The 21564-nt window shown below is 31.0% G+C and overlaps 1 protein-coding gene across 2 annotated transcripts in view; it reads right to left on the bottom strand.

The window, feature by feature from the left end:
* Positions 1-21364, bottom strand: part of SK (small conductance calcium-activated potassium channel) — a 200703-nt gene extending 179339 nt beyond the window's left edge. For both annotated transcript variants that reach the window (XM_090113322.1, XM_090113323.1), the window contains exon 1: positions 21229-21364. The gene's annotated coding sequence lies outside the window, so the exon portion shown is untranslated. The remainder of the gene's footprint in view (positions 1-21228) is intronic.
* Positions 21365-21564: the final 200 nt, after the last annotated feature.

Raw genomic sequence — 21564 nt, 5'->3', positions numbered from 1 at the left:
GGGCTATCTAACACCGAAATAATTATTCAAATCGGACCAGTAGTTCCCGAGATTAGCGCGTTCAAACAAACAAACTCTTCAAATTTATAATATTATTAATATCGATAAGCATTCAATATTAATGAATTTTAATATGAAATGTTTAATTTAAATGTATATACACTACTTAATAGGAATTAAGGCTAAGAAGCATTCCCTTAATGAATACCTCTTCAGATAAGCCTCTCGTTCAATGATAGAGCACGAACTATAGATTAACTCTTACACCTTTATAAACGAGTTTACTATTTTCCACTCTTAGAAAGTAAACATAAAGAAAATATTTGTTTTCTTCCTATACTCTCGACATACAACTACGTGGATTTAAAAGCACGATCATGTCGCAAGCAGACCTAGTCACTAAAATATAATCTCTATAATATTATTTATTCTATTAGCGAAAATACAATTTAATGGTACATGTACCTAGTACTTACAAAAAACCAAACACCTAAATAAAATACTTGAAAGGTTAACGACCCACAGTTTGAGTAGGTAAAGATATTGCCAGCCTATTGATAGGCGCTTGGTGATACTACAGTTATTGTATTCTCTGCTTCAGGTGAGCGCCAGCGTATCAAGGGTACTTAAAAAATCGTTCCCTCTTGTTTAAATACAATAACCGTTAGTTACATGTAGAAAATACATATACACGAACATAGCACCTTGTCCTTTTTTGTTTTGAAGTCGATTAAAAACTTATTATATAATTTCATAGTTAACAGCTACATCACAAAAATCGTCCTATAATGCTAAAACACAAAGACTCCTTGTAACAGAGTATAAAATATTATTTGTATGAAATTGTGTCTCATATAAGTTGGAAATTATATCAAACTCCTTTGAAAATTTACTACAAGTGTGATTAGCTTTACTCGTGCAGAGTTAGAATAGACGAGTTATCTTGTAAATGATGGAATAACGTAGTTTTAATTTGTTTTGTTCAATATAGGACAAAGTTAGACTTGCATAGTTGCTACTTTGTAAGTCATTACAATGTTCTCAACAGAGATGAGTGTGCGAAATTATGTACATTTGAAGCAAAGAGGATATTATTGCAATAAAATTAACAATATTTTACATTTACTTTTTGAATAAATTTCTATCTGTAATATAAAAAAAAAATATGTATGAGAATCTAATACTAACCCTAAATAGTTGATTACTTCTGTACCTATTCTTTTAAATAGACCAAAAACTATATTATTTTCCCGACGTTTCAAACACTTTACAGCGAGCGTGGTCCCCGTGACCACGGGGAGTGTCCCCGTGACCACGCTCGCTGTAACGTCGGGAAAATAATATAATGAATAAATCGCGTTTAAAATCCGTTAAAAAGTCTTTAATTTCTATATGTATAATACTCGCGTAAAATCAAACACTAGAAAATACTAGACCAAAAACTACTTTACTAATTTTAAAAATTATTAATTATCAAGTTAAACCCTTTTATGCTAAGTTACATATTATAGCCTTTTCTCATTCTAATCGAATGGGGCGAGCGTCTTTCGTAATATAATATTATATTGTATTGTAAACGATACAATTTTCATGCAAAATGTTTCTAACTCGTCTCGGACACTTAATATCGGGTCAGCGACAAAGGTCTTCGATATGTACGTAAATCGATCATCGCTTATCGACCTACGCTTTTACAACTATAATAATATGTATTACTTTTATTTGTAATATTTTGTTTTCGGAAATATATAGTTCAGTATTTTAATATTGACATATTTACATGTTTTAAACGTTTGTATGTTGATGATTTTGGTGTATGGATAAAAGGTAACTAAATGTCTTATGTTATTTTACAGAATGCCTAAATAAAAAGAAAAGGAAAAAAGTAAGATTGACCTTATACGTCATTATACATTTAACAGCTATTTGCTTGTTCCTTGTTCAGTACGATCCCTAACAAAGGCTCGAGAATTGTTATTATTTTACTCTTATAATATGAACCTTTAAGGAGTTTTTTCTAGTTCATTTATATACCACATGCAACGATAAACTGCTACATATTGACTGAGTTATCGACTAAAACCGAGCCCTTATGTGGTCAGTCGACGTATGTAATGAGAAATGACTAATAGGATTAGCCCGGGTTCGCTTTACTTGAGTGGACTTCGTTGTAAATGTTAATTTAACATATTGCCCACTTACCTTGAACCTATTATTATGGCAATAATTCATATTACGTGTTACATAAATAGACTTACAATTAAAGAGCAATGAAATGAATTTTCTGTTGCGAGAATTTTTTAGCGCCATTTGCAAATAATGGTATTTTTATTGTTTTCGTTTTCCTTTCAAGGATTAACCTTTCACGAAGTATTTAAATAATTATTTTCAATAATGATAATGATGAAAGTATTCAACAGATATGCTAGAAAGTGTTATGCCACTGGTAACAATCATCCACAAAAATCGTAGCATATGGCTACGTGCTACGAAAAATAAGATATATTGTAATTTTAATAAATAAATGGCGGTATAAACTTTCTTATTTTCATATTTTATCATCCGACTGTTGCTTCTTGTATATTGTTTATATTTCCTTCCTAATGAACTTTTTTACATCAACATTTTAGCAAATGTACTAAATAAAGATATATTAAAATAACTACATAATATTTGTTTCTAAAAATAATACAAAAACACGTGTAAGAACCATTTCGTACAAGTTTCCTGAGTACTTCCCCATTTATAATAAAGAGCTTCGTCTAGATAATCTATTTATTGTCTAGGCTTCAAGATAAGCTCTGAATGACTCTTACAATATTAAGAGCTTGTTATAATTATGTTACGTTTAACGTTCTGAAAGAAAATTGCTTTTAGAGATAAGATCGAGCCGATATTAAACGTTTTTATCAGTGCAACTTGAAACCTGATTCATAATAGATATCAAACTAGCTGTACCCCGCGGTTTTACACGCATTGATCCTTTCCTATTGGTCTAACCATGATGATATGACTTCCAAGATAAATGAACTATCTAATCTTCTTTCTTATATATAAAAATGAATCGCAAAATGTGTTGGTAAGCGCATAACTCGAGAACGGCTGAACCGATTTCGATAATTCTTTTTGAAGTGAAACTTCTTTATCGGGGGTGGACAAAAATTTTGTGAGACATTTTTTGCGTTACGCCGCGCGCGTTACATTTTTTGCGTTACGCCGCGCGCGTTACATTTTTGCGTTACGCCGTACTCGTGACATTTTTTTTCTTATCCCTACCACGCGTGATTCGACGTATACTTTCTCCAGCGGAGTAGGGATATCGTATCGTTTTAACGTACGTCCTACCACTTTACTTGACCGTTTTTCTATTGCACTCGTATTTATTTCCAACGCACTATGGTGACGTGATAATATTATATTAAAGTGATCAGCACAATCAAAGTGTTTATTTTAATTATTCTAATTCCAGTGAATTTAAAAAAAAAGTAAGTAATTACATATCTTTTTCTAATACTTAGGTGTAATTATGGTATTTATTTTTCTAAGTTATTTAAAATTAACCTCACTTTTTGATTGTATTTTTCAATTTTTTCAATTTTATTATAATATGTATAGATAATATGTATAGATACACTAGCACGTGGGTGGAATTATGTATAAATTTTTTCTAATACTTGAATGTTATTGTGGTACATATTTATTTTTCTAATTCTAAAATATTTACAGTTATTCTCAGTTTATGATTGAATTTTTTAAAACACCAACACGTGGGCGTGATCATGTTATTTATTTTTCAAGTTATTTAAGCTTAACCTCTGTCTTAATATGTATATATTATGTACTATGTGCGTCATTAATTTCTGACTGTTTCGAGATTTGATGCAAAATAAAACAGTGTGTAAATAAAATTAAACAATTGAGTAAAAGTATAATTTCATAGATAACACGTTGAGAAGTTCCCTGTATAAATATATATACATATCTTGTATAAATACATACATAATATGCCTATAGATCTTTACTCAATTGTTTTATTTTATTGATTTTTTACAAATTTTATTTACACACTATTTTATTTTGCACCAAATTTCGAAACAGTCAGAAATTAATGACGCACATATTATATATACGTTTTAATATAGAATATTTTTTATTTTACAACCTTTACAACTTGATCATTAGGAATTTATTACCTCTATTGTTCGAACAAAAATAAGTTACCGACTTTAAGAACGTGCCGACAATGTAAGTACACTATTGTTTCTTAGAAAACATTTTAGGAGTATACGATAATAAATCTATGACTCACGTAAACATGTGTTTGCTTGATTGGTGTCAGGTGTTCAATTATAATTTTATGAATTCAAAATTTATAAGAATAAACCTCAAACTCTCTGTCCAATCAAAATCCGCCTAAGTCGAAATCCTTTATAAGCTGAAAACGGCAGTGGCCGGCGTAAATATTCTAATAGGTAGCGAGGAGCGAAGCGACGAGCATCTTAGGTTAACTTTTGAACTACCGCACGAGCCGAGCGAGCGAAGCGAGCGAGTTGCAGCAGCGGCCGGTGTAAATATTTAAATAGGTAGCGAGGAGCGAAGCGACGAGCATCTTAGGTTAACTTTTGAACTACCGCACGAGCCAAGCGAGCGAAGCGAGCGAGTCGCGGCAGTGGCCGGCGTAAATATTCAAATAGGTAGCGAGGAGCGAAGCGACGAGCATCTTAGGTTAACTTTTGAACTACCGCACGAGCCGAGCGAGCGAAACGAGCGAGTTGCAGCAGCGGCCGGTGTAAATATTTAAGTAGGTAGCGACGAGCGTGTGACTAACGTATTTCTTTAATATTGTATATAGTAAATTATTTTTTGAAAAATAAGGACATAAAGAAGTTTCACTTCTTACGTGTGTACTCTAGTACACGCACACATTTTTTTTTATTATATTCCTTGAAGTACGAAGATGGTTCTTATGTAGAAAAACGTAGATAAATATTATGTACCACGGGCGAAGCCGGGGCGAACCGCTAGTCTTATATATAAAAATGAATCGCAAAATGTGTTGGTAAGCGCATAACTCGAGAACGGCTGAACCGATTTCGATAATTCTTTTTTTATTATATTCCTTGAAGTACGAGGATGGTTTTTATGTAGAGAAAACGTAAATATGTACCACGGGCGAAGCCGGGGCGGACCGCTAGTTATATATAAAAATGAATCGCAAAATGTGTTGGTAAGCGCATAACTCAAGAACGGCTGAACCGATTTCGATAATTCTTTTTTTATTATATTCCATGAAGTACGAGGATGGTTTTAATGTAGAGAAAACGTAAATATGTACCACGGGCGAAGCCGGGGCGGACCGCTAGTAGTGAAATATTTTTCAATGTACCCCGTTGTTCTTGAGGTTAGCTCGTTCATACAAACAAACAAAAACTATTCAGCTTTATACCTTAATATAGATACAATAGAGGCCTTGAAACAACCTCCGTTATTATTATTTAATTAGTCTCAAGGATGTTTAGAAATATATGGGTCGAATTCATTGAGAATACCGACATTTTAGGAACTTTAACCTTATAGCTTGGGTTATTTCGTAAATGTAAATGTGAAGGCTAAATAAACATTATTTATTCACACATTTGGAGTATATGGTGACTGTTAAACCATAAATGTTAATAATGTGGTAAAAAGTTTTTTTTCGTTAGTTTAATACAATGATTATAAGGGATGGCATAATGTAAAAGCAAATAATTCATGATCTAAAACTTAATATTATTCAATAAAAAATTCGCTTAATTTTGTTTAATTGCCTACCTATATACTCATGTACCTACTGTAAAACATATTACTGTAATAGGTTTACATAAACTTATAATTCAGATGTTCAAAAGCTCATCAAAAATCGATGCATAGTGAAAATACTTGCATGACTTGGCATGTATCGATTTATTAATAAATCCAAGTGTATCAGGAATATTTAATATTTGAGGTGAAAAACAGAGCATACAAAATGCATGATGTAATTTGAAGGAAAATTGAATCGGAGATAGTCCATTTGCAGTCACCGTTGCTTGTTGTTACTAGTTTTTTTTTTCTTTTTAAAGCCTTGTCAAATAGGTAGTATAGACTATTTGGAAATTATTTTCAAGGCATTGGAAATGGTTTCATTTCTAAAATATAGCTTAAGATTTTAACTCTTATTGTTGAAAACAAGGTAATTTAAAACGACAAACTATAAAATTATATTCACATTTACATTTTATAGGATAAAGTAATGTGCCTTCTGACCAGTAAAAATATTTTTTATCACCTGTTTTATTATTTGCATTATTGCATAAGCCATAAACGTAGACAAATATTTACAACCTAAAATATTATTAATCGAATGGATGGCATTATTCTAAAAAATAACAACAGTAATTTTCGTATGTTCAAACTTTGTTTAAATTAAGTGTAAGTTCAAAGATTAGATCTTAAAGTTAGTGTTTCAAAAGTAATACCCATAAGTTTAGTAACAAAGGATCCGATAATCTCAGGAGAACACCACAAAGAGACGGTGCTGTGATCGAAATTGGATAGAAACTTTCCTACACATCCATGAAATATATGATAGTTTAAATTATTACTATAGTATGTTGTGTCTGATTTAAGGCGACTATTTTGATGATTGCAGACTAGTCTCCCCTGACCACGCTCGCTAGTAGTCACTTTAGTATTCGAAACGTCGGGTTAAATAATATGATGAATAAATCACATTTAAAATTTGTTAAAGTTTCTAAATTAATCACCATAAAGTTCGTTATAGTCTTCAATATCTAAATTAATCATCATATTATGGAAAGGAGCTTTGTAGTTTCACTCGCATGATTTATGGATTTTATTTACAAATACAGGTACTTATATTGTATAAACTATACAGGGTGTAGTCGGTAAGTGTGAAACGCGCCCATACATTTACTTCTCATACATTACATATTCAAAGCAAATGTTCGAAATGACATCCTCGTTTTGGAATACCATTGTATTCCACGTCGAGCCCTATTTACAGTTTCTAAATGAACTTTAATTAAAATTTGCGAAGTAATTAAGGCACAAAATCAAATAAAAAAGCAAAACCTTTCATATTAAATGTTTGGAATAGTCATATTTCATACTAAATGTAGATACCTATGGGAGTGTTTGATGTAACTTTTTTGGATATTTCTCGTTTTATTTTTAAGAAGTCATTATGGTCATTTTACTCATTAGGTTTAGTACTTTCAATATCAGTTTAAAGTTTTTTGATATCTGCAATAGTTAAGGAATAATCGCCTGCGCACACTTAACGATTACACCCTGTATATAAATGTGAACAAATACTATCGGATTTACGCATACAATTTGCAAAGCTTTTAAAAGCTTTTGACTTTTTATTTAACATCAAAATATCACTATAGTCTCGCTGTAAATACAATATTCAACGCGGAGACACTAATGTTTTATGCTCGACTTAACAATAACCCACACTTACATATATGTGTCTATATATGCTTATGTATATAGACCGTCGTTAACAGTCTAGACCTAGCCAAGCTAGACGTTGGTGCTTAACAAGTGTTAAAAAAAGGATCCGTATTGAAAAACAAATAAAAAAAAGACGTGTGGCACTCGGGGACTGCCGCGGTAAAGCTATTGCATAGCATCTTCAAGCCACACCTCCGAGCCCGTCGGAGTGGGGAGCGTGAGGATTTTTCGTTACGGAATTTCTCGATTCGGTCCCCGCGCTCAAGGACAGCGATAGAAGCTATGCAATAGCTTAAAAATAGGTAATTGAATGATGTTGAAAACAAATCAAGGCTTGTATGAGGTACCAATACTTTATTTACTCACAAACATACAGGCAGCTTTTGTAATTCGCTAATTATTCTGTTAATTCAAATATGTTTTAATGAATGCAGCAACCGAAAACATGAGACGCCAACCATAGTGAAATTATGTTGTAATTTACTAGCAGTCAGCCCACTACTAATTAATTTTGGCGGGAAATTAGAATTTCTGCGCAGTTAATCATAATACTGAATGTGATATTTTGCCTCAGCTTGAAATGTTATCCCTGGTGTATGAATTATTTGTGTGCATATGTGCTCAACTATACTCATACACAGTTTATATTGACTATATGATCATATAATATTTAAATATTGCAACGATATTTAAAACAATCGATTTCAATTTAAATTTATACCTATATTTAAATTTTATAAAATCGCTCTAGCGTCCTTTATGAATAAAAAGATTAGATCTATCTTCATTTTCATTTTATTCATATACTTTTTGTATTTAATATACAATTTTATTCGAAACTTATAAGAATACTTACTCATAAATCTACATAACTAGGTATACCAAGTAAACACAAGGAGTATTACATAAATAATTATAACACACATAATACGATACAATATTCACGAGTAAAACCAGCATGTTTTGCGGTAAAGGTTCGATAGTTACATGGTAATATAGATATAGGTCAAGTTCTCTCCCTACGGTAGGTACTTGACGTTTATATCTAGAAAGGTAAATTGGACACACGAGTGACCCTACCATAGTTACCTGTGATCTTAATTGAAACGTGTTTCTGAACGACAGTAACAAAAACAAATATTTGTAGTGCTTGTATATTTATTAACCTAAGTTGAAGGAAAATGTATTTAATTTTTATACGGAAAATATTCAAAAATTACCAATAGTAAAAATGATAAAATCGCTTTAGTCGCTATTGTGCAGAAACTGGCTATATATATTATAAAATAGATATCTAGTATAAAGACACAATATCCATTGATTGATCAAAAGGAACTAATACGACATCAATCAAAGAAGAAGTTATGCTCACAGCAATCCTATGAATATTATAGCTGTTAAAGCATGCATATTTATCCGTTTCAGATAATCTTGCTTGCTCAAAACAGCTAAATTTAAATTAAATTATATGGACAAGCAGATAGTACCTATATAATTTAAAAAATATACTTTTTATTAAGACAAAACTTAAATGAAAGACAAGCCATAAAAATTAAGAATAACACTATATGGCACTTTACTGTATTATCCATACGAAAAAAAAACACGGATAACTACTCGCGACTTGATAGGAGCAGACACGGGAAAATTGGATAGGGACACCCAATAAAGCGTTGGTATAGAAAGGACAACATAATGATTTGAAATCAAAATCAAAATCAAAGTAATCTCTATTCTTTGTTCTATAACGTTCATAGTGAGGTCACTCTAATCCACTAAGCATTTACTATAGAAGGTAAAGTCAGGTCAAGTCTACGCTACAATAATAAAAGTGAGGTCATTGTATTCTTATAGATTACAACCTAATGTTTTCATTGTATTCGCACAAAGAAATTATTCATGGAAATGATTATGAGCAACTTTAAAGGAATTTATGTAACGTGAACTTCAAATGTTTGTAAAATTAAAAACGATAACAATTCTCGTGTTTCACGATTCCCGCGAAATGGGAATAAATTGGAAAATAATTGGTAAGCGCAATGTTGCTGAAAACATGTGAATAGCCTTCTATAATTAAACCGTTTAATTAATCAATATTTTAAAGTTTGTTTTTCCTTGTAACCTGAGATGTTATTTGTTATAGTGTAAAACAAAACATACAACACTTAAATGCGTCCGAATAATCGCGAATACTATCAATCCTTCAATATGTGTCATAATATAATTAAATCCTCATAAATCATTGTTACATCCATACTTTATCATTTCATTGTTAGGACTTATCTGACATAATAATGCTCTTTGTTGAAAATGTATTGACTTATCCATACATGTATTTTACAAATAGAAGTATATGCCATGTGTACATTGCCTCGACTTAATCTAATCCGGGCATTGTCAAACGCTAACGTATTTGTTTGTTGGCAAATTAGATAAACACAATCCGTAAATATGCTTACATACTGTTTGTTCTAGTAGAGACAGTCATCGACTGAAATGTTATTAATGAACTTTCTGGAAATCGTAAGTAATCATCTATTTCATAGACATAAAATATTATAATGACGCTGTATTATATTTAATACCTTTTATTAAACAAAATTCAAATTCACGTTGTAAAATACCAAAAAATGTTTCGATTCGAAATAAAAATAATATAAAAATACTTCAAATAAAGTAATAACTGTAAGTAACTCGCAGTAATATAACAAAAGATAAGAGAACACTAAAAGCACAATGATTACGAGAGCATTGAAATAAAACGTGCTGTAAACATAAAATGCAACCGACTTCAATCACTTGTCCCTATCAGATTAACGAAAGCTTTCTCCGTCTAGACGATATTGTCTTTTTATCAAATGTTACCGACCCGACAAATGCTACGAGTATGTTGATGTGTAATGGCTCAATCGTAGTTCATTTAGTTTTTCATTTCTTTAAGCATTGTATGAGATTTTTTTGGCTATATCACATTTTATGATCGAAATTATGCCGGCTCAGAAACCAAATAGCAGTCTTCTGTTCAGTTTTCTGCTAAATACAAATTTGATTTCATGTTTGTTTTCTGGGCTCTTGAACAAAGCTACATAGGCCCTTACAGATATTATGAAAAAGTAAAAGTTAATATTTGTTGAACGACATTTTAGCCAAATAGTTAGTAAATTTAAATGATAAACGAAAATAATTCATAAAAACAACAAAAGTTTATAATATTATCATGGATAACTGAAAGTTATTTGTAATAATTATTGACCGTGTTTTATCTATAAATATTCGATCAATAATAACCTTCGAATGACACTGAACAATGTACTTGTATAAATATATAACATTATTTATAAATCTCTTAACTAAGTTTCATAAAAACAAATAGGTAGGTACCTAGTTACAAAACGAAGAAATTATAAGATTAGAACCTTACTTTCAATGAGTCATGTTAATTTATTAAAATTGCAGGACTATCACAATTTTAAACAAAACTGATAGCATTCACAATAAGAATACATACAAAAGTATACACAACATTCATTTCCCTAACAATTTCGATGTACAACAGACTTAAGAACGCGGAAAGAAACTAGACGTTCTCATTCCATTGTATCGCAGTTATGCCATTTCAAATGATTCTTGCTATTTCTGAAAATGTATTCACACAACGCAGTAAACTACTACAATTTACTAGCATATGTACTTTACAATCAAAATAGTATAAAACACGAGTCGATGTATTTCAAGCGCGGCAGATTCAGAAATAAAAAGGATATAAATTGCACCTGATGTGGGTGTTTTATTTAGGCAATATGGCGGACTTCACTCTCCGACACTCAAACGGATTCATAATAAATCTTAGTCCATCCTCGGCTTCGTGAATAAACGTCTTTCTTTAATAGATGAAGTGTAATCTAGCGAGATTTGTGTGTAAGTTTATTTACAATACACTTGTTCCGTTTGTCCACAAATAAAAATTAAAGATCTGTATGTTTACATTTGTTTGTAAGGTATTGTAATTATATACATACATTAGGTATTGTAATTATATACGTACATAGTCCCTGTATTGATTGCAATTATTCAAATCGATCACAAATTATTGAAGCGAATATACTGTAACAATTATGATAACTAAGGAATAATATTACGTAGGTAAAATGATAACAGTTCATAACTAATACTGAAGGTCAAATCGTCTAGATATTTTCTAGGTAATCGTTAAAAAAATACGTCAAAAAAAACTTGATATTCTATGTTAGATATTTTAATCGGTAATTATTTGAAATACACAAGAAACTGAAATCAGAACGGCTTCAGAAATATCTGATTGATCGTAAGCTTTACTAAATTAAATAGATTTCCGCGTAAATTTAAATTTATTTTTAGTTTTGTTTGATAATAATAATTTATTTTCAATTCCGAACGCAAAAAAACATTTAGAATCATTCAACTGCCGTTTTTCAGTTTAAATCTGTATTTTTCTGTACAGATTATACATATTGTAGCCTTTTTCCAATGGAAACAAAACGAGTTTTCAATTTAATCCCGTGGGGACATGTGACGAAATGTCAGATAGCAAACAAACATTCAACATAACATACATACTGTATACATATATAGTCATTGATAGAAAAGGATATCCGTGTTCCATTCTAGGGGGAAAAACACACTGCATTATTTTTTGATTACTCTAACTTGACGCTCTCTACAGTATTTATACGTGAAAAGATGTTGTTAAGACTGTAATATTATATGATATTAGAATAATTGATTTATCTGAAAATTTATCTTATTACAAATTAAAACAATAAAAGCTTATCGCTATAAAGTGATTTCCAGACGTACGTAGAGAAATTAGTTATCATTATTTTAACCATATATTGTTGATACATAAGTTTTGATTAAATATCTGTGGTGTGGATAATAGTGGTCTGCCACTATAGTCACAGATTAGAGAATAGTTACTTCGTAACAGATACATCACTCCCATACAAAAGCTTAAATACCTACGCTATATTTACCTACAAAATGCGCCGCAACTCGGCTGCAGTAAGAAATGTACTCTACGAACACGCAACGAGAAGCGAGTTTCCCGCGCACGCCGCGTGATTGCGTCATCAAACGAAAACTTTAGGGTTGTAACTTGTAGCGAGCGCGTAAATTAAACACAGAGTTGCTGAAACACTTAATTTTTTATTGTTAATTATATTTGTTACATTATACAATAAAAAAAATGAAATCTTATTGATAGTAGTTGTTTCCTTCGGTTTCACCCGCGTGGACCCGCTATATGTGTCTCCTGGATAAAAAGTAGCCTGTTCCTGTTTAGGCAATTGAAAAAAAGACAATCCTTGTTATTCACTCTTAAACTCCGACACCCGTCCACATCGCAATAACCGGGCATCTTGGTAGCGAGCGCGGGAAACGTGACGCGGGTGCGCAGTCTCGCGTGTGCCAACCAACTGCCGCTTGGGTCGGTAGTCGGTACCGACCTACTGTGCGGTAGGCACTTATAGCGCGACCTTGAGCGAGTGACGGAGGCCTGCTATAGTCTCCTATCAATCACAATATCCAGTCGCATTCAACCGTAAATAACTTCATATTAATTAATACCAGTGCGCCATATTAATATACCAATACCATATAATATACATTTATTTTCTACACGCTAGTATCAACCCTTCGACTTTACGAATCGATTTATTCCTTTAGTCCATATATTTTCCACTTATAAGACCATTTCGACGTCCTCTATTCTTAATAATTAATCTAAATCCTAGATTCCTATCTATCCAAAGATAAATAATCTTAACCTACGTAGAATAAATCACGCCTTCCTTTTTCATTCGTATCATAATATTAAAATACGTAAACAATTTGAAAATACCTTTAACATTTCACTTAATATATATTGAATTTTAATCAAAAGCAATAATATTATTGTAATATCAATTTAAATCCGATCATTACAAATCTCGTTACAACAGTTATAAGCTTCATTGCGAATTCATAAAATGTTAATGAGCAATAATATTTATGTATTAATTATGTTTATGCTGGTATTATATAATTGCGTAGTTACAAATACATTGATGAATATGATACAAATAAATGTGTCTGTATTTCAAGTAACACTGAAAATTTAACACTTAATTTATATAAGCATAAGCATAGCTATGTCGTAATAGATTCAGTTCACTCCATGTTGTTACTTGCTTCGCCAATGCTTAAGTTTAAAAAAATAAAAAGTCTTTTTAAATTTCCAAAAAATTATATGGAACGAACCCCTATTTCGATGTACATACATTTGTTTTTTTTAACGAAAACAAAAAATAATAATTTGTGTAGCTAACCCAGAAGAATGTAAGAAAAGAGCTTATAATATAGACTAACATAAAATTGAACACCTTTCTGTCCTTCCCCTAATTAGATGTAAGATCTTGTCCCTCGATTAATACTCATAGCAGAATTGAATGAAACAAAGGTACTGATTTTCATATAAACAGAATAAGGATGAATATAAACGTGGAATGATTCTGTAATCTCTACAGTAGTTCGACTGATCTCGATTACACAAGACATTAAAGAGATATGTAACTTCGTAGTATAAATGTTTAATATTACTTTTTATTAAACACTAGCTTTCCACCCGCAGCTTCGCCCGCGCAGTCAAAGAAAAACCCGCATAGTTCCCGTGGGATTTCCGGGATCGCGTCATTTTCCCGGGATAAAAAGTAGCCTATGTCCTTTCTCGGGTATCAAAATATCTCCATACCAAATTTCATGAAAATTGGTTCAGTAGTTTAGGCGTGATTGAGTAACAGACAGACAGACAGAGTTACTTTCGCATTTATAATATTAGTAAGGATTCGAGACGGTATAACTTTATGAGTATGACATTTATTCTAGTGTATGTAGCCAATATACAGGGGACGTTGAATGCATTAGATATATTATGCTCACTTCAGAACTGCACCTTTTTCATTATAGTGGGTTTTTTGGTAAATATTTTCGTATTTTATATACATATTTCCCTTTAATATATTGTATAATATGAAAATATAAACATAGATGATTGTATCTATGACGTATTATTTTGGGTGTTCTAATATTAGTTGTGAAAAATTGAAATCATAATCATAAATAGATTTAAAATGTATACCTCAACAGTCAACGTATTCACGAAGTCTGAAAAAGCACTCGATATCGAATAAAATGTATTCAAATAAAAATATTTTTGTTGAAATACAAGCGTCCAATTTGAGAGGATCACAGCTTGTTCCGAGTTAAAATTAATTAATCCAATATACGCCAAAAATAAAAACTTCACTTGATTTTTGCAAACTTTGTCATCCTTCATTCGTTTGTGTAATTGCTATCTATGTATATATTATAATGTACTTAAGATTTTTAAACGCGTAAAAAACACAGGCACATAACTCATATAAATTTATTTATTACACTGTATTAGAAAATATAAGAGCTTGTTTCGCCGAGCACACGTGCCAGAAGTGAAATTTCTTTTGGCAAGATTCAAAGATACCAAAATCGTCGCCTTACTCCATGAAGTGACGGTATTGCCATGACGCGACCTTGAAATTTCAAAAAAATCCAGATTAAGTCGTCACGCGTCCTACGTACATTATTTGCTCGTAACTAAATCAGTATGTTATAGTAGGACGCGTGAGAGATTAACTGAAAAAATTCACATTCCTTCATTCAATCATTCTCAAATTCAATAAATTATCATAAATTTCATCAATTTGAACAACAATTTGATCCAATATAGTATCTACTATTGCATATAATAATATATGTTGTGCTACAATATTCATCTTCAATAGGGTGCATTCACCATTCATTAGAGCACGATTATCCATCTTACTTGTATGACAACAGCGTAAGCGTGCCATGTTGCTATTGTTTACTGCAACTCATGCTGCATTCATATACTACAAGTACCTACTTAAAAGAATATAGTAGTTATCATAACACGCATGCAATTTCTAAATATAACGTAAGGTGGGGTTCCACCTAAAAATAAATGTTACGCGCAGTTTGGCTGTATAAATTTAAAAATATCATTTATACTACATCATGTATATCTTGAAACTACAGCTTTAGTAGAATATGCCAAAAAAACAACGAAATCGATTGATAGAGTTTAAGTTCGTCACAAAAAATCCATGTACCTTCGGAGTGTGAAGTCACAGATGATGCATGGTTAATTTATACTTTTACCTCTTGAAGTTTTATCATAGTCAGTTCTAATCTCTAAAGTGGTCGTATTCAAAATAAAACATTATAACCTCAATTCCAGAAAGTAGCAACGATAAAAAAATAGATTATCTGCCTCTATTAATAACTGAATCTGAAACACTTGACATAGATTTCATCATTTCATTCCTCATTTTAATCTTCTACAAAAGCGGTACGTCATAATGAATAAAAATAATAAAATACAGCTAGATACTGTTAAAATATAAATGACGAACTACTGGCAGTATTTCCGTGATGAATTGCTAAACAGAAATGCTAGCCCGATAATGCATCCGATTCGAAGTCCGGAAATAACGATCTGATTAAGAAATACATGAAAACAGTACTGAATAGCATTTATGAGGATTATGTAGAGATATTTCAAACGTATATTGTAATTATATTTATGACGTAAAATATTATATTATTGTTGTATCAATTGAATGCAGTTGGCTTGGTTGCAGGTTAAATCACAATTTCCATTAATTCAATAAGTTTAAATTCAGTTTTTAGAGGTTTCTTTAATATAAATGACCTTGGGTAAGATAAATACAATCTCAAGCGATACGTGTTTTATAATTAAAGTGAGTGGAAAAATATTTTAATATTTCGTCAACCATCATGTTCTAGAAACATGGTTACAAAAATAGACCAAAAGGGAACCGAGTACGAACGGCCATTCTGTATAATATGTGCATTCATTCAGAAAATATCTTTTGAACTTAATGAAAAATCTGTAGCTCATATAAATAATATTATGTATACAGTATTCTACAGTTACTTTATAGAATCGAATGTAAATGAATTTCTGAATAATCAATAAACAATAATTTTATTTTCCAAAAAATATTGCATATAAACCAAAGAAATATTGCTGATAAATAAATAAAATTGTTCTGCTTTCATAGTATTTCAATACGTATCTTCAGAACTGAGAGCAATTGAAGCAAGTTCCCAGATAACGAGTGTCATGTTCGCTCACCGAACCCTTAAAAATGATGTCGCACTATGTTGAGCAATTTAACCACTCACTGTATACGTGTACGTTTTGATATAGTGGGTTTTGTTGAAATATACATTTTCTACACGGTTCACGCTGCAGTTTTAAACACGTGGCATAAAAATACAAAGTAAAGTATGTATCTACTGTTCCATTCATGTGGTAAATTTAATAATCTGTGTACTTTTAAATGTATAATAATAATAATATAATAATGTGTATAAATTATGATCGCAGTCGTACACAAATATAATACAAAAATAAAAACAAAACCGATTTTATCAAAAAGAGATATAAGCAGAAGAATTTATTCATTTTAACGAAGAATAATATAACATAAATTGCACACACTTTTACTCTTTTATTTTTTATTTGCAATCTACCTCAATTCCCTCTCCACCGCCGCAATATCTAAGAAGACATCAAATTCAAACCCTTCAAGACCGGTAATTAATATCAGAAACCAAAGATGAAAGCGATGAAACCATCCGTCAAATGATACAGATAATATTTTCCCGGTAATTTACAATAATTTTCAGCGGAATATAATCAAGAAGCATCCCAATAAGCCGAGGGAATGTAATTGCCTTCGTTATTCGTTCGCACCTCCCCTCATTCCTATTTTACGCTCTAGTTAGTCTATATCTTCAGTAACTGTATTATACAACTATTATACCGGACTAGCTCGTAATTATATCATAACGTCTTTTTAGCATAGTTTTTAATGAATGAATGCATTCAAGTCTATTGAATACACCAAAGAGATTTAATAGAAAATTTCGAGAGGTAGAGTGTTGGATAGAGTACTTAATGTTTGTGTTAACTTAAAAATTTGTACTGTATATTTAATTCATTTAAAGTATACCGTTTTACTATTAACAGTCATAAATATTAAATACATTAATGATTAATTAGTTAAAAAATAATTCATAGAATAATTAGAGAGTACGTAGGTACTTTGGTACTATATAAACTTAAACTAAATTAATCTAGAACTATCATTATACCTATTAAACACGTCCCATGAGAATGTTAGTTTTTAATGTAAAACGGCAATTAAATAACGAGTATTACTTTTTGTTATTTTTAAGAACCTACGAGAATTAGACAGAACATGCAAATTACAACAAATTAACATACAAGCGATGGCTTTGTGATGACAAAGTTAGGAAAGTTTTTCTTTTAAAACAGATTGACGAACTTTTATAAAATACGATCGAATTGTGAACCAGTCAACTGAAAAAACAAATAAAAAATTTATTTATTCATTGTTGATTCTTAGATCCATTGTATGATACAAAATACTAACTAGCTAGGCGCCAATCACTTCAAAAATATTATAAAAAATTATGAAATGGAACACAAATAAAGTTAAATTATATAATTTATATACGTTTTAAAACCTAAGTATTTAAAATGAACACCAACACGTAAACTAGGTCGACCTTAGACTTAAAATTATTTGAATTTCACATTTATAACCAGACATTTACTATATGAAAACATATAAAATATTTTAAATTTCGTGTTTAATATACATAATTATAAAACTTAGTAGTACTTTGTAGATAAAATAACTTAGTACGTCATAGCACATTTAATTATATCTTTGAAAACATTTATTACATTTGTATAAAAATTGCCGCAAAAATTTCAAGGTTGTCTGGAAGAAATCGCTCTCAAGCGATAAGACCGCCGTTTGTACTTAGTTTAAGCTATCTTTAAGCGCAGTTTTTTATTCTCTTTAAGTGCAATAAAGGATTGATAAATAAATAAATAAATATACATTTCAGGAACTTTTATTCAAAGAAATAGGTTAAAATGCAACCTCTAAATGTGTGGTTCTAAATAATTTATCAGTTACTGTTCGATATCGATTATTCGATAATTGTTTTTCCAGAAGTGACCTTCGTACCAGTAATGGATTGCTAATGAATTGTTTTTTAATTGGAGGGGAGCGGTTATCTCGTTATTTGGTTCATATTTGACACGTTTATGAAAACTATAATTTAATATAGATAACACACGAATATCACGTTTTATACTAAAAGTTTCAAATAAAACTTGTTAATCTGACATATTAGAAAAATATTTTCAAAGAGATTCAAATAACAGGATAAAGGGATATTTCATTTATAATTTGAAACAACGCAATCACGAGAAAAATCTTCGGATATCCAAATAATATAATATCAGAAGCGATATCAAAGAAGATCCTTTATTGCGTTTTACCCTTTCTCAAAGTAACCAGGCGGAAGAAATCGCTCAAGTTTCAAACACATTTTGCCTCAATTCCTTATGAAATTTGTTTAACATTTCTACGAGATAATTACACATGTTAATTACAAATGACATATAATGTTTAACACGTTAAGGCGCCTCTACACGGTAATGCAAGCATGACATGCGGTTTTTGAATTGTCATGCTGCATGAGTGACCGAAAAAATTTGATCATGTGTTTTTACAATTCACGTCCAGCCTGAATATAATGCGTGATACACTCGAAGTTTTGCATGTCATGCACCGATCAAAGATCATATTACCACATTAATATAATATTACCTTCAGTTATCCTTACAGGATAGAAAATTGAAAGGCAAGTCAATAAGCTATCAGTACGTAGTTTGCATGTCATTCATATCTTAATCTTAATACTATTATAAAGGCGAAAGTTTGTAAGTATGGATGTATGGATGTATGGATGTTTGTTACTCTTTCACGTAAAAACTACTGAACCGATTAGAATGAAATTTAGCACACATATAGAGGGTAACTTGGATTAACACATAGGATAGGTTTTATCCCGGAAATCCCACAGGAACGGGAACTATGCGGATTTTCCTTTGAAAACGCGGGCGAAGCCGCGGGCGGAAATCTAGTCTATAAATAAAAATGAATAACTTTTTCCTTGGTCATATCACGCGTGAAGGGATGGACCGATTTCGATAATTATTTTCTAATAATATTCCTTGAAGTACGAGGATGTTTCTTATGGAGAGAAAACGTATGTATCACGGGCAAAGCCGGGTCGGACTGCTAGTCAAACATAAAGTTAAATGATCATTCATGCATGACACTTCGTAACGAATGATAAATACCTAATGGAAGAAGTAAGTAAGTAACTAAGAAAATTAGATCCCGAATATTCGTTGACAGCTTTGCTAATGAAGGATGTACATTTCCAGTTTTAGCTGTTAGTGTGATTACATTAGGGTAATGTGTTTTGGGTGCTCTATACGTTAACCATTTGATTGGCAAAATACTGTTTTCGTGTTTGCTTTTGTGGCAAAATTTTCCGTTGTATCTTTAGAATTTAACAAAGCATAAATGTGAAAACTTTTAAACAGTTTTTGAAAATAATGATGATTCTGAACTCAAAAAATATTCTCAAACCTATAAATACGTTATAAATTCTGATGCTATTTTTGATGTGTGGATAATATTGGCATATTATCCACATAATATAGGCATAGTGTAATTTCATACAAATATTATAATTCATTTCAAAATCACATAATGCAAGCTTATTAAAACATTCTCAAAATTGAAATTATATTTGTCATACCCCGAAGCGATACAAAGCTCTAAACATTAATAAAATATGTATATCATATTGTTGAAACATAAGCATTTGAAAGCTTGACCAAAATTAGCCGAGGTTGCGTATCCATGATACGGAAAAGGGTCATAATTGTGATCCTTCTAAATAAAACTCAAACAGTTTTATTATGGAACGGACAAATGCTCCGAGAAATATGCACGTGACTCTTGAATTCAATGTGATGAATTGAAAGGGTTTTATATGTTTCCCATAAAAGTCTGGATTGAATAGGGAAGGGAAATCGTATTTTCATTTTTTTCTTCTTATTACGAAAGGGATCTAAATTGGTGTAAATGTACTCGGACACTTAGCTAAGTTGCGTTTGAAAAAAAAATATTTCTGAGGAACGACTTTGCCTTGAACTTTCTTGTTTTAAACTCTTCGTAGTTCGTGTAGGTTCTCTTATGAAGAACTTTTATAACTATAGATCATAATATTGCTACAATAATAATTATGAAACATGCACACACACATTATTTATGTTAAAAAAATAAACATTTGGTCGACTTAGTTAAAATTAAAATGATGTTATGATATTTTTCTATTAGACGTAGGTAATGTCGATCACGCGAACGGTATAAACAATTAAATATTATGTTTATACCGTTTAAATATTTTCGTTAGCCTTAAATTGTAGAGAAATATAAGACAGCAATATATCTTATTATTTTAATAATAACTACGTACTACTACACCAAAGATAGCTAAAGTACTTTAGAAAACTCTACACAAAATAAATATTTTTCACACAGCTAAACTTTTCGAAAAGTTACTAAAAGTTCAAGCAAGAACAAAATAAAAGAATCACAAAGTGTGAATAATTGACATAACATAAATCAATAAACCAAAGGACCGACAAATGTACATTAGTCTCACCTGATATGTTACACGATATCGATCAGAAATCGTCGATTATAAGTTTTCAAGTGTCTTGACCTACATAGGTAACACCAATTATGTACACACTACACTACAATATACATTTTTCCGAAAAATATATACAGTTTTCCAAACTTTGGTCCACACACTCGAATTAAATAAATAAAGTTACAAATAGGATATGAATTGTATCGATATTGTACGTTGTTTAAGTCACTTTTTTGGACCAATGGGTTGTAAGGGTTTACTATAAGGGTTAAGTAATTTGTCCTAAAACACAAAAGGCTTAGGAGAGCGAACAAAAGTTTATAGGTACCTCGAATCCATCACAAA

Source organism: Colias eurytheme, chromosome 19, assembly GCF_061535395.1.
Source record: "Colias eurytheme isolate Ceu_HAF_F1 chromosome 19, ilColEury1 Martin Lab GWU primary, whole genome shotgun sequence".
Taxonomy (NCBI): Eukaryota; Metazoa; Arthropoda; class Insecta; order Lepidoptera; family Pieridae; genus Colias; species Colias eurytheme.
This window is presented reverse-complemented; position numbering and strand designations above follow the sequence as displayed.